Source organism: Pseudophryne corroboree, chromosome 6, assembly GCF_028390025.1.
Source record: "Pseudophryne corroboree isolate aPseCor3 chromosome 6, aPseCor3.hap2, whole genome shotgun sequence".
Lineage (NCBI taxonomy): Eukaryota > Metazoa > Chordata > Amphibia > Anura > Myobatrachidae > Pseudophryne > Pseudophryne corroboree.
The window spans coordinates 42,431,503-42,444,522 of NC_086449.1; the positions used below are offsets into that span (position 1 = coordinate 42,431,503).

General features: G+C 46.7%; 1 protein-coding gene across 1 annotated transcript in view; it reads right to left on the minus strand.

Moving 5' to 3' along the window:
• Positions 1-13,020, minus strand: part of LOC134936019 (NXPE family member 3-like) — a 196,064-nt gene that overhangs the window by 85,252 nt on the left and 97,792 nt on the right. The window lies entirely within an intron of this gene.

The following is a 13,020-nucleotide window of genomic DNA, read 5'->3' on the forward strand; positions in this document are numbered from 1 at the left end:
CCTGTAAAGTAAATATTAAGTTAACATGTCGTATCAACCGAAATATGGTGGCAGAAAAAAGAACGGCTACAACCCATTGAAGATAACCTCAGAAACATTAAAACTCAAACAATCCTAATCTACCACAAAAACCATACATAGGTAATAGGTGCCCGACTCAGACCTCCATGCTGACTACCCACCCTGATGGGTGATGACGCTGCCCCCTGTTGGGTGATCTAGCGGCCTTAAAAGTCAATGGAGGTGAGTGCACCTAAACCACACCAATACTGTAAAAACTGTGACTAACAAGTCAAACTAGAACCTGCCGTTCTTTTCCGCCAACAAATAGCCAACGAGAAACCACAACTAACAACCCAAAGCCAAGACACTCCGCGCCAAACAATTTATTATTATTATTATCCTTTATTTATATGGCGCCACAAGGGTTCCTCAGCGCCCAATTACAGAGTACATATTCACATAATCAAAACAGGAAAACAGTGACTTACAGTTGAAGACAATATAGGACAAGTACAGGGTAACTAAGCATAACTACACCAGTAAATGACAGAGATAAGTTCCAGGTGGCCAAAAAACTAAGTGATTTGGGCAGTTGAGGATTATTAAAGTAAGAAAAGGATAAGCAGATGAGGGAAGAGGGCCCTACTCGTGAGAGCTTACATTCTAAGGGGAGGGGTAGACAGACAGGGGTGACACAGATGGGATACATAGAGAGCGTGGAACAGAGGGTTAGGATGAGATTTGGCCTGGTTTGGTAAAGAAATGGGTCTTAAGAGCCCGTTTGAAGTTTTGTAGAGAGGTGGAGAGTCTGAGGGGGAGAGGAAAAGAATTCCAGAGGAAGGGAGCAGCACGTGAAAAATCTTGGAGATAGGACTGGGAGGAAGTAATCAGAAGACAGGAGAGTCGGCGTGCATTAGCACAGCGAAGAGGACAGGTGGGAGAGTAAAGGGAGATAAGGTCAGAGATGTAAATGGGAGAGGAGTGGGTGAGGGCTTTGTAAGTGAGAGTGAGAAGTTTGAATTGGATTCTGAAAGGGAAGGGAAGCCTGTGAAGGGCTTGTAGGAGAGGGGAGGTGGACGTAGTGCGTTTGGTGAGGAAGATAAGCCGGGCAGCAGCATTGAGGATAGATTGGAGTGGAGAGAGGTAATTGTCAGGGAGGCCAGTTAGGAGGAGATTACAGTAGTCCAGTCTGGAAATAATCAGTGAGTGAATAATGATCTTAGTGGCATCCTGGGTGAGAAAAGGTCTGATCCTGGAAATGTTTTTGAGATGAAAATGACAGGTTTGTGAGAGGTGCTGAATGTGTGGTTTGAAGGAGAGGGAGGAGTCAAGGATTACACCAAGACAGCGTACTTGGGGGCTAGAGGAGATAGTCGTGCCATCAATGGATAATGAGATTGTGGGAGGTGAGGTTGTGCGGGAGGGTGGGAAGATGATCAGCTCAGTCTTAGACATGTTGAGTTTAAGAAAGCGCTGGGACATCCAGGAAGAGATAGCAGAAAGACAGTTAGAGGTACGAGTGAGGAGAGCTGTGGAGAGATCAGGGGAGGAGAGATAGATTTGAGTGTCATCAGCATAGAGGTGATACTGGAAGTTAAAAGAACTAATGAGTGTTTGGTGTTGCGGGGCTACAGGCGATCCCTTCCCTATCCTCCTTTCTTTACATCATACATCTGTTCATTCTCCTTTTCCCATTCTTCTATACCTTTTTCTCATCTTCTTTTCTTCTCTTTCTTTACTCTCTCTCCTTGGCAGATTATTTCTTTTTTTTTTTTCTCTCCTGATCGATTACATAACGTTTTGATACTGTATGGACTCTATATTCTGGATACAACATTTTGTATTACAGTCATTTTCTACTGTATCGCCTTCTTACTTATTATTCCAATTACTGCTTTGTTGGCATTGTAATGAAAATGTTTAAAAGGAAAATTGAAAATAAAAACATTTTTGGAAAAAAAAAAAAGAACTAATGAGTTCACCTAAAGAGGATGTATAGAGAGAGAAAAGGAGAGGACCAAGAACAGAACCTTGGGGGACACCAACAGTTAGTGGAAGTGGGGGCGAGGTAGCATCATGAGAGGAGACAGAGAAGGAACGATCAGAGAGGTAGGAGGACAGCCAGGAGAGGGCAGTATCGCGTAGACCAAGAGAGTGAAGGATTTGCAGAAGGAGAGGGTGGTCCACAGTGTCAAAAGCAGCAGAGAGGTCAAGAAGAATAAGCAGAGAGTAGTGGCCCTTAGATTTGGCTGCATGGAGGTCATTGCAGACTTTTGTGAGGGCAGTTTCAGTGGAGTGGAGAGAGCGGAATCCAGACTGGAATGGGTCAAGCAGTGAGTGAGAGGAAAGAAAGGCAGTGAGGCGATTATAGACAATACGCTCAAGAAGTTTGGAGGCGAAGGGGAGGAGAGAGATGGGTCGATAGTTGGAGAGAGTGTTAGGATCAAGGGTAGGTTTTTTAAGAATAGGGGAGACAAGAGCATACTTGAAGGCAGAGGGGACAGTGCCTGGTGAGAGGGAGAGATTGAGAAGGTGGGCAAGATGGGAACAGGCAGAAGGAGAGAGGTAACGGAGGAGGTGGGAGGGGATAGGGTCGAGTGGGGAGGTTGTGGGGGGGGGGGAGGAATGTATGAGGGCCATGACTTCCTTGCCAGATACATGGGAGAAAGTTGTCAGAGTTGGTAAGAGGGAAGGGGAGGGGTGGCAAAGGATGGGTGGTGGCTGGTTGCTGGTCTGGTGGGATGTGATGTCCTGACGTATGGAGTCAATCTTGGATGTGAAATAAGTGGCAAAGTCAAGAGCTGACAATGAGGAAGGGAGAGGAGGTGGTGGTGGGCAGAGGAGGGAGTTAACAGTGGCAAAGAGGCGCCGGGGGTTGGAAGAGTGGGTAGAGATGAGGATTTTGAAGTATGATTGTTTAGCGAGGGAAAGGGCAGCACTGAAAGGTGAGAGCATGAATTTGAAATGGAGCTAGTCTGCTTTAGAGCGTGATTTCCTCCACTGTCGCTCGGCAGTACGTGAGCATTTTTGTAGATATCTGGTGCATTTGGTGTGCCAGGGTTGAGGTGTTGATCTGCGAGGGTGAATAGTGGTTGGCGGAGCAACAGAGTCAAGGGCTGAAGTAAGAGATGCATTGTATAGGGATGTGGCATGTTCAGGGCATGTGAGAGAGAGAAGAGGAGAGAGAAGTGAGTCAAACAGAGAGGATAGGGATGGGTGGTATTCATGTGACCGCCGGTCAGCTGACCGACAGTCACATGACCTCCACCAGCCCGACGGGTCACTGTCCCGATGGTCGGCATGCCAACCAACAGGGACTATTTCCACTCGTGGGTGTCCACGACACCCATAGAGTGGGAACAGAACCCATGGCGACCGCAGGTCGCCACCGAGCCCGCAGCGCGGCGAGCATAGCGAGCCCGCAAGGGGCTTGCTGCACTCGCCCCTCCCCGCCGGGATCCCGGCGTCGGTATGCTGCCGGGATCCCGGCGTCGGTAAGCTGACCGACTACACCCGATAGGGATGAGGTGTCAATAGCCTCAATGTTACGCTTAGTGATGGTAGCCTTAGGAGGGAGAGATGGGGGAGCAGAGATAGATAAGTTGAATGAGAGCAAGTGGTGGTCAGAGAGGGGAAAAGGGGAATTGGAGAAATCCGAAATATCACAGCGGTGAGTGAAAACCAGATCCAGTGAGCTCCCGTTCACATGGGAGGGTGAGGTGGTCCACTGGGAGAGACCAAGTGAAGAGGTGAGGTTAAGGAGTTTAGAGGCAGGTGGTTTTGTGGGGTTATCGATAGGGATGTTGAAATCACCTAGGATAATGGAGGGAATGTCAGAAGAGAGGAAGTGAGGTAGCCAGGAAGCAAAGTTGTCGAGGAATTTGGAGGAAATGCCAGGTGGAAGGTAAATGACAGCAACACGAAGATTAGTAGGTTGGTAGAGGCGTATTGCATGGACCTCAAATGTAGAGAATGTAAGAGATGGTTCTGGAGGTATAAGTTGGTATGTGTAGCTTGAGGGTAAAATGATCCCAACACCACCCCCATGACGACCCCCAGGACGGGGTGTGTGTGAGAATGTGAGGCCCCCAGCAGAGAGAGAAGCAGGAGAAGCGGTGTCATAGGGAGTAATCCAGGTTTCAGTAATGGCCAGGAGGTGCAGGGAGTTGGAAATGAAAAGGTCGTGAGTGGGGGCCAGTTTGTTGCAAACAGATCTGGCATTCCAGAGTGCACAGGATAAGGGGTAGGAGTTTGTGGGAGAGATGTGAATGAGATTATCAGGATTGCTGTAGCGCTGAGGTAAGATTGATGTGGAAGGAAGGGATAAGGAGGGTGTATTGATGGTGCTGGGGCCTTGGCTAGGAAGGGAGACTGCAGGAGTGAGGCAGGAAGTGAGTGCAGTATGATACTTGTGGACAGAGCCGGCCCTAGGCATAGGCAAACTAGGCACAAGCACAAGCAGCTTCTGCTGATTAAAATGATATGCGGCATGCCTATATTCTGTGTGTAGCATTTCATATGAAGATACAGCCACAGTTGCACACAGTATATAGACATGCCGCATATCATTTTAATCAGCAGAAGCTGCTTGTGCATCCTAGCCACATAGCAATGCAAATAAGATGCATTTTCATAAAAAATGGGCACCCGACGTTAGCAGAGCTGCCAGTTGACTCACGCCAGGAACTATATGTGTCATTATGTGTACAAGGACATTAATAATGTGTAACATATGTGTAAGGGGCACTATGTGTGTCATTATGTGTATAAGAGCACTAATAATGTGCGGCATATGTGTTAAGGAAATTATGTGTATAAGGGCATTAATAAGGGTTGGTATAATGTATAAGGTGCATTATGTTTATAAGGACATTAATAATGTGTGTCATATGTGTAAGGGGCATTACTGTGTGGTATTATGTGTCTAAATGCATTCCCAATGTGTGGCATTATGTGTATAAGGTGCTCTACTGTGTGGCGTAACGTATAGAAAGGGCACTACTGGGTGGTCTAATGTGAATAAAGAGCAATATGGTGTGGTGTAATGTGACTAAGGAGCAATATGGTGTTGTGTAATGAGAATAAAGAGCAATATGGTATGGTGTAATGTGAATAAGGAGCAATTCAGTATTATGTTATGTGAATGAGAGACACTACTGTGAGGAGTAACGTATATACTGTGTGATGTAATGTGAATAAGGGACACTATCGCATGATAAATTGTGAATAAAGTTGCACTACAGTGAGGCACAATTTGAATTGGGGGTACTATTGTGTGGCCATGCCCCTTGCCAGCAAAAACACATACCTTTTTGGGCTGTGCGCCGAATGTGCACACTGTTCTTATTTCAATTACAGGGGGTAAGAAAAAAAAAGGACTGCTATGGGCGCGGGGTGATGGTGCTGGGAAAGGGGTGCAGGGTCAGAGGCGGAACTAGCGGTGGTGCTAGGGGGCACCAGACAAAATCTTGCCTAGGGCATCATATTGGTTAGGGCCGGCTCTGCTTGTGGATGAGAGGTGAGGTGACAGGCAAAGGCGGGAGAGAGCAGGGTTGAGTGGTGGGGTATAAATGGTGTAAAGGGGCAGAAGTGAATTGCAATGGGGAAACAGAAGAGGAGGGGAAGGGACAGAGCCGGTGCTAAGGTGATCGGCGCCCTCCTGCAAACTATAAATTTTGCGCCCTCCTACAAATACAGATGTGGCCACTCTCATCTTACCTGCTAGCAGCCGCATCGTAAGCTGCGTCCTGTTTGCGGGAGCAGGGGCGGAACTACTGGCGGGGCAGGCAGTGCATTGCACTGGGGCCCCGCCGCACTCAAGGGCCCACAGCCGCCGGCCGGCATTACATGAATGAGTCACAATGACTCATTGTATGTCATGCCGCAGCCGCACACCAGCGCTCCCGTGACCCGCCCGTCATAAGGAACGATTCTGGCCACCCGCACACGAAGGAGGGAGGAGGGTCCGTCCCTCCCTCCCTCATATACAAACAGGTCACAGTCTCTCAGTGAAGGAGAGAGCCGCAGCAGCGCTTTGTTACTGGTGGAGGCGCTGCTGCTGCTCCTCTGCTTCACTATAGGCTGTCTCTGAGAACAGCCTATAGGGAAGCAGAGGGGCAGCAGCAGCAGCGCCTCCACCAGTAACACAGCGCTGCTGCGGCTCCCTCCTTCACCTCCCTCCTCCTTCTTCTCTACTGCCCGGGAAGCTGCACCGAGGAGCCTGAGCCAACAGAGAGGGTAAGTATAATTCTTCCTTCCTTCTTTCTTTCTTTCTTTCTTTCTGTCTCTTTCTTTTTTTATTTGTTGGGACTGCCTGCCGCAATGTGTAAAAAGGGGGGACTGCCTGCCGCTATGTATAAAAATGGGGAATCTGCCTGCCGCAATGTAAAAAATGGGGAATCTGCCTGCCGCAATGTAAAAATGGGGAATCTGCTTGCCGCAATGTGTAAAAATGGGGAATCTGCCTGCCGCAATGTAAAAATGGGGAATCTGCCTGCCGCAATGTGTAAAAATGGGGAATCTGCCTGCCGCTATGTATAAAAATGGGGAATCTGCCTGCCGCTATGTATAAAAATGGGGAATCTGCCTGCCGCTATGTGTAAAAAGGGAGAATCTGCCTGCCGTAATGTGTAAAAAGGGCACGCTATCTGCCGTTATGTGTAAAAGTGTATGGTGTCTGCCGTAATGTGTAAAATGGGGACGCTGTCTGCCGTAATGTGTAAAATGGGGACGCTGTCTGCCGTAATGTGCAAAAAGTGCACGCTGTCTGCCGCTATGTGTAACGAGGGCACGCTGTCTGCCGCTATGTGTAACGAGGGCACGCTGTCTGCCATTGTGTAAAAAGTGTATGCTGTCTGCCGCTATGTGTAACGAGGGCACGCTGTCTGCCGTTATGTGTAAAAAGTGCACACTGTCTGCCGTTATGTGTAAAAAGGGGAATCTGTTCGCTGTAAGGAGTAAAAGGGTCTCTACCTGGTGTAGTGGTGCTACTGTGCGGCGTAATTTGAAGAATGGAGACTACTGTGCACCGTTTTATGAATTGGTATTATTTTGTGGACACACCCCTTCCCCACGAAGCCACGCCACTATGTATTTTTGCGCGCGCCTACGGCGCGCACTGCCCATGGGGTGGACTTGGATGGGATGGGGGGGGGGGCCCAAAGCATTTTGTTGCACCTGGGCCCACCGCTTGCTTGTTCCGCCACTGTGCGGGAGCGTACACACCATACGATCCTATGGATCACGGATACATGCACACTCACGGGCATGCTTATTGCGAATAACGAGTTGTGTTTGCCGCAATTAGCCTTTAAACTGAAAAGGGACACATCAGTATGTCTTCTTGACATGTCTCTTTACAATGGCCCTCATTCCGAGTTGATCGCTCGCTAGCTACTTTTAGCAGCCGTGCAAATGCATAGTCACCGCCCACGGGGGAGTGTATTTTCGCTTTGCAAGTGTGTGTACGTCTGTGCAGCCGAGCGGCACAAAAACATTTTGTGCAAAACAAGACCAGCCCTGTAGTTACTTATTCTGTGCGATGATTGCTGCGACGAAGGTCCCGGAATTGACGTCAGACACCCGCCCTGCAAACGCCTGGTCACGCCTGCGTTTTTTCAAACACTCCCAGAAAACGGTCAGTTGCCACCCATAAACGCCCTCTTCCTGTCAATCTCCTTGCGATCGGCTGTGTGAATGGAATCGTCGGTAGAAGCAGTGCAAAACAACGATGCTCTTGTACCCATACGCCGCGCGTGCACATTGTGCCCCATACGCATGCGTAGTTTTGTTATTTTTCAAGTGATCGCTACACAGCAAACATCGGTAGCTAGCGATCAACTCGGAATGAGGGCCAATGTTTCATAGTTTAAAATGTGAAAAGAGTCAGTGGGTGACAGAAAGAGGATGACAGGAGTAAGAGGGTGATGGGGAGATGGTGACAAGAGACAGAGTGGATGGGGAAAGGGTAACGGCAGGGAGAGGCGGTGGGAGAAGGGCAGAGAGTAATGCTAGGGAGAGGCATTGGACAGTGGATGACAATGAGTGGAGGAAGGTGACAACAAGAGGTACAGGTTGACAAGCAGAATGTGATTTCACTGGGTGACAGGAGAGAGAGGTGATGGGGTAAGGGTGAAAATCAGTTGGCGACAGGGAGAGTGTAACAGGAGAGAGAGGTGATGGGAAGACGGTGAAAGTTAGTGGGTGATAGAGAGGGTGATGGCTGGAGAGAGGCAGTGGGGTATATTTACTAAGATTCGTATTTTTCAGAATCATGTTCAAGTTCAATCACGACTGACATCGACAGTGTAAATCTGCAACTTTTTGAATTGATTACGACTCATTTACTAAGCAGTCGTATTCGTATTTTCCGTATCTTCCGATGTCGATGTCATTCGTGCTTTTTTGCTGCTGAATGCGGCCGCGTTTGCTATTTTGCGGCCGCGTTGTTGCGTTTTTTTTACGACTGCGTCACAAGTCTGTTACGGCAGTGATTTGGAATTTGCGGCCGCGTTTTTACTCCTAAGTTTCGTTTACGTCACGCGGCCGTGATTGGTTGTATTCGTGAAGGAGGAGTGTCTGTGCATGTTACTATAAAAACGCCCCAAACACTCCGCACCTCGTGGGTTTAGCTAGTGGAGAGGAGAGAGGAAGGTGTATTTGGAGTTGGTGAGTTTGGTGGAGTTTTTGGTGGATTTGGAGAGGAGTTTGGTGATTGTTGAGTGCTGTACTGTGTGTGTTAGTAGTCTTGTGATCTTTGTAGTATTGTTTTTTCCCAGTTTGTAAACTTTTTTGTCCTTGTTTTTTTTTGTTCAGTCTTTTGTCATTGTTTGTGAGTGAGTGAGCGTGTGTGTTGGCTGTGTGGTGTGTAGTAGGAGTAGTGGAGGAGTGTGTTTTGTGTTTTCATTTTTGTGTGTTTTATGTTGTTTGTCATGTCCGACTCAGAGGTCAGTGTGGTGGCGGAGGTTAGTGAGGTGGAGGCTGGTAGTGAGGTGGAGGCTGGTAGTGAGGTGGAGGCTGGTAGTGAGGTGGAGGGGGGTAGTGAGAGGGAGGAGGTTAGTGAGGAGGAGGAGGGGGTGCCTGTTGCTGGATTTTCCAGTGATAGTGATGGTGTTGTGGCACCGCAGCCACGCACCACTACCAAGACTGGCAGGAATATAAAGTTCAGCTATGCTGAAAACATGGCGTTGGTGCGTGAGCTGATGAAGCACCATCGCCAATTGTTTGGTCAGGATGCTGCCAGGGTGTCCTCCCGCAGGAAGTCTGCCCTGTGGGGGCAAGTCATACTTGCTGTGAATAGTGAGGGTGTGGTGAGGCGGACAGAGGACACGTGCCGCAAGCGTTTCTATGATATTAAGCGGCGTGTCAAGGCCAAGATGGCCAAAGAGTCCAAATCTGCACGGAGAACCGGAGGTGGGCCACCTTTACGTGTAAGCTATCGGGACTGGGAGGAGCCTGTGCGGGCATTGATTCCTGGCGAAGTGGTGTCTGCTACTCATGTCCGGGATTCGGACCGACCCACGCAGGATGGTAAGTTTGTTTTGTAATATTGTTCTTAAAATGTCTGTTAAATTTAGTTAATTTCATTTTTAAAGTTTAAAGGATGATTTTTTTCTCACAAAACAGATTGCATGCCTATGCTCCCTTAAGGTGTGTTTGTGTTTTGAATGTTTTTTTTTCTTTTTTTGTTGCAATTTTTGGCGATAATGCTTGAACATGTGTGTTTGTTTAAAATCCACAAAAGGTTTTTTTTTTTTTTTTAAACAGAAAAGCTGGGAAATTTTTTAAACATTACATTTTAAAAATATTTGCAAGTACTCAATCTCTGCAATATCTGAGACCAAAAACTTATTTTAAATAAATTTATTGTGTGCCACATCAAGTACATTTTGATATTCAACTCAAAATCATGAATGTAGAAGCTCTTAAGCTTAAAAATTTGTTTTAAACAAAACCATATAGATGCTTACAGTACATTAATGGTTTTCAGTGGGACATTTTTCAAAAAACATGGTAATAATGTTGGGGTCACTTTTTCCACAGTCACACAGACCAGCCGCCCAGACAGGCCTCACACAAGTCAGGATGATGCCGGTATTGCAGGTAAGTCTTCACTGTAGTCACATATTCTGAAAACACATAGAAGTACAAAATATTAAGTTTCAATTTTGCACCTAGGTTCTGCTTCTGGAAGCCGACCTCCTGTAAGGCGCCCATCACAGGGCTTGGGCCACTTACCCAGGAGGCCAACTAAGACACTGCGTCTTGGCTCTGATTCCGCACCTCCATCATCCCCACCCAGGCGAAGACTTTCGGCAGTGTCACCCCAGCCACCACTGGCACTATTGTCGAGTTCGCAGAGTGATGAGGCCAGATCACCTCAGTTATCTGGTGAGTAAAAACATAAATTAAACACATAAGCAATAATATACACAGTACACTTAAGATGTTGTTAGTTGGTTTGGAGTTTACATGTTTTCCTCAACAATCAATGTGATGTAACGTCTTCAATTGCTCAAGGTGCTTTAATAAAATTAGATAAGGTCTTAGTGGATGGTCTAGACAACCTATTTGTATGAAAAAAACAGATTTGAGGATACATTAAGCACACACACGTTCACATTTTTAAAAAAAATATGAATAAAATTAAATGTTGGACCGAAATAAAAAACCATTAGAGTGTTCACACATCGCCCCTGTCCAGTATGTAGATGGCTTACTTGCTCCGCTCCTCTGGACTATACAGGTAAGTAGTCTATATCGTGGTGAGGGGAGGGAATCTAACAGTGTAATGGTGTGGAGGGAAGTTAGTTAAGTGAGGAATATGCAAATTTGGCAATGTTTGCGCCTGTGTTGGTTTTTTAAAATATAAAAATTATAAATTGTTAACGTTGAGAAAAACAAGTGCTAATAATGCAAAAATGTAGTATTAGGAATGTATTAATGTGTTGCATTAGCCAGGCCAAATAAAAAAAAATTACAACATTGCATGTTGCCTACCCCATACAGAGCACAACTTGATGTCCGCCGAGGACCAGCAGGGACCAGAACAAGAGCCATCCTTCACACTGCAACTTACAGCTGTTGATCCAAGCATGCCAATACAGTTGCAGGATATACCCCAACCATCCATCAGTCCCCAACTGGCACAAGCTCCGCCCCCAAGCCAAATTCCTGGCGAATTTTGGGCCAGTTGGACAAGCCAACAGGCCCAAAGCAATGCCACCCTGACCCAACATACACAACACCTTGCCAGTCTGCCCCATCACCTACCGCGTATTAGTCGCAACTCGGGCAGACTGATAGTACAAGTAGGGAGAATGGCTACCTCAATGGAGCAAATTAGGGCTGAAAACAGCCAAATGAATGCACATTTATCCCGCATTATAGATGAGCAACAGCGACATCAGCAGGCACTCGTTCAGATCATTCAACACAATCAAGTGGTGAATGAGGCCTTATCCAGGATTGTAGCCAGCCACACTGCTACAAACACTCAGCTGATTGCCAGTTTAAATAATTTGAGCAGCAATATTGCTATGATGGGAGCTCAGCAAGTTACCTCCAGCTCGGGGACCACGACCCCTGTTCAAACGCCAGTAACCTCCCCTGTCCGGCGTTCCTCAAGAGCACGTGCCAGTGAGCCAGCACCCAGCACACACAAGCGAAAAAAATAACACCAATCTTTTTGTGCAAATAAATCCAAAAATTTGTTTAAAAAAAACATTCCTGTGTCCGTCTCCAAAATTTTTTACGCTGGTCTGTATGTATGTAGTTATGTTTTTCAAGGGTAATGACTGTAAATGTTTTGTTAGCATCAACTAAGCACAATGGACACACCACTATAAACAACAAACAGTAAGTAACAGAACACACAATAGAAAGTAGAGCAAAGTGTTTAGTGAAGGATAATTACAGCATAATAAAACTTACCTGTAAAATATCGCAGGATCACTTCTTGACGTACCTGCCTCCCTACAATTGTACTCACACTGTCACCAGATGTATCTAACTCCTCTGCTTGCTGACTGCTTTCTCCCTCACCATGTGCCAGATGTTGACTTAAACACAGATTATGGAGAAAACAGCAGCAGAACACAATCCGAGTCACCTTTGAGGGACTATACAACAAAAGGCCACCAGATTTATCCAGACACCGAAAACGTGACTTCAGCACCCCAAAACATCTTTCTATCACATTCCGCGTAGCCTTATGTGCATGATTATAACTGTGTTCAGCAGGAGAATCAGGTTGGGACAATGGAGTAAGGAGCCAAGAGTAGCAGCCGTAACCCCCATCACCTGAAAAACATATATAGTCAACATTAGGACATATGTTACATTATTCTATCACCTCCTCCAAAATCTAGGCTGTGGTTAAAAGACATACACACATAACATTTTCAACATACCCAACAGCCAGCCATCAGGCATTTGTCCCTCCTCAAATTTATCGAAGAGCGATGACTGACTGAGGATGAAGGAGTCATGGCAGGCACCAGGGTAACCTGCAACAACACTCATAATTTTTAAATTTGCATCACAGACCACCTGGACATTAGTTGATTGATCCATATGCCTATTAGTATATATATACTGGCGGCCCTTAGGTGATCTCAGCTGAACGTGTGTGCAATCTATGGCCCCCAGCACATTGGGCATGCCTGCAAGCTCATAGAAAGCTACCCTGACAGCACTCCACTCCGACTCCTCAGTAGGGAAGCAGATTGAGGCTTTAATGTGTGGCTCCCAACACATCCAAAACCTGAGTGGACATTAAATAAGCTAAGGTGAGTGTCATGTTAGGTATTCTCTACAATACTGTGGTGTTTCAACTTACACAAGCAACACTTAGCCATAACCGCATATGTATTTTTAGACTCACCTGCATCAAAAATCTTGAAAAGGTGGGCTGTGAGATCCCAATGACGTCGCCTGCCACAGCCTGGAAGCTCCCAGTAGCCATAAAGTGTAACACAGCCAGGAGTTTGTGTAGGCCTGAGACAGAGCGAGAGCGTG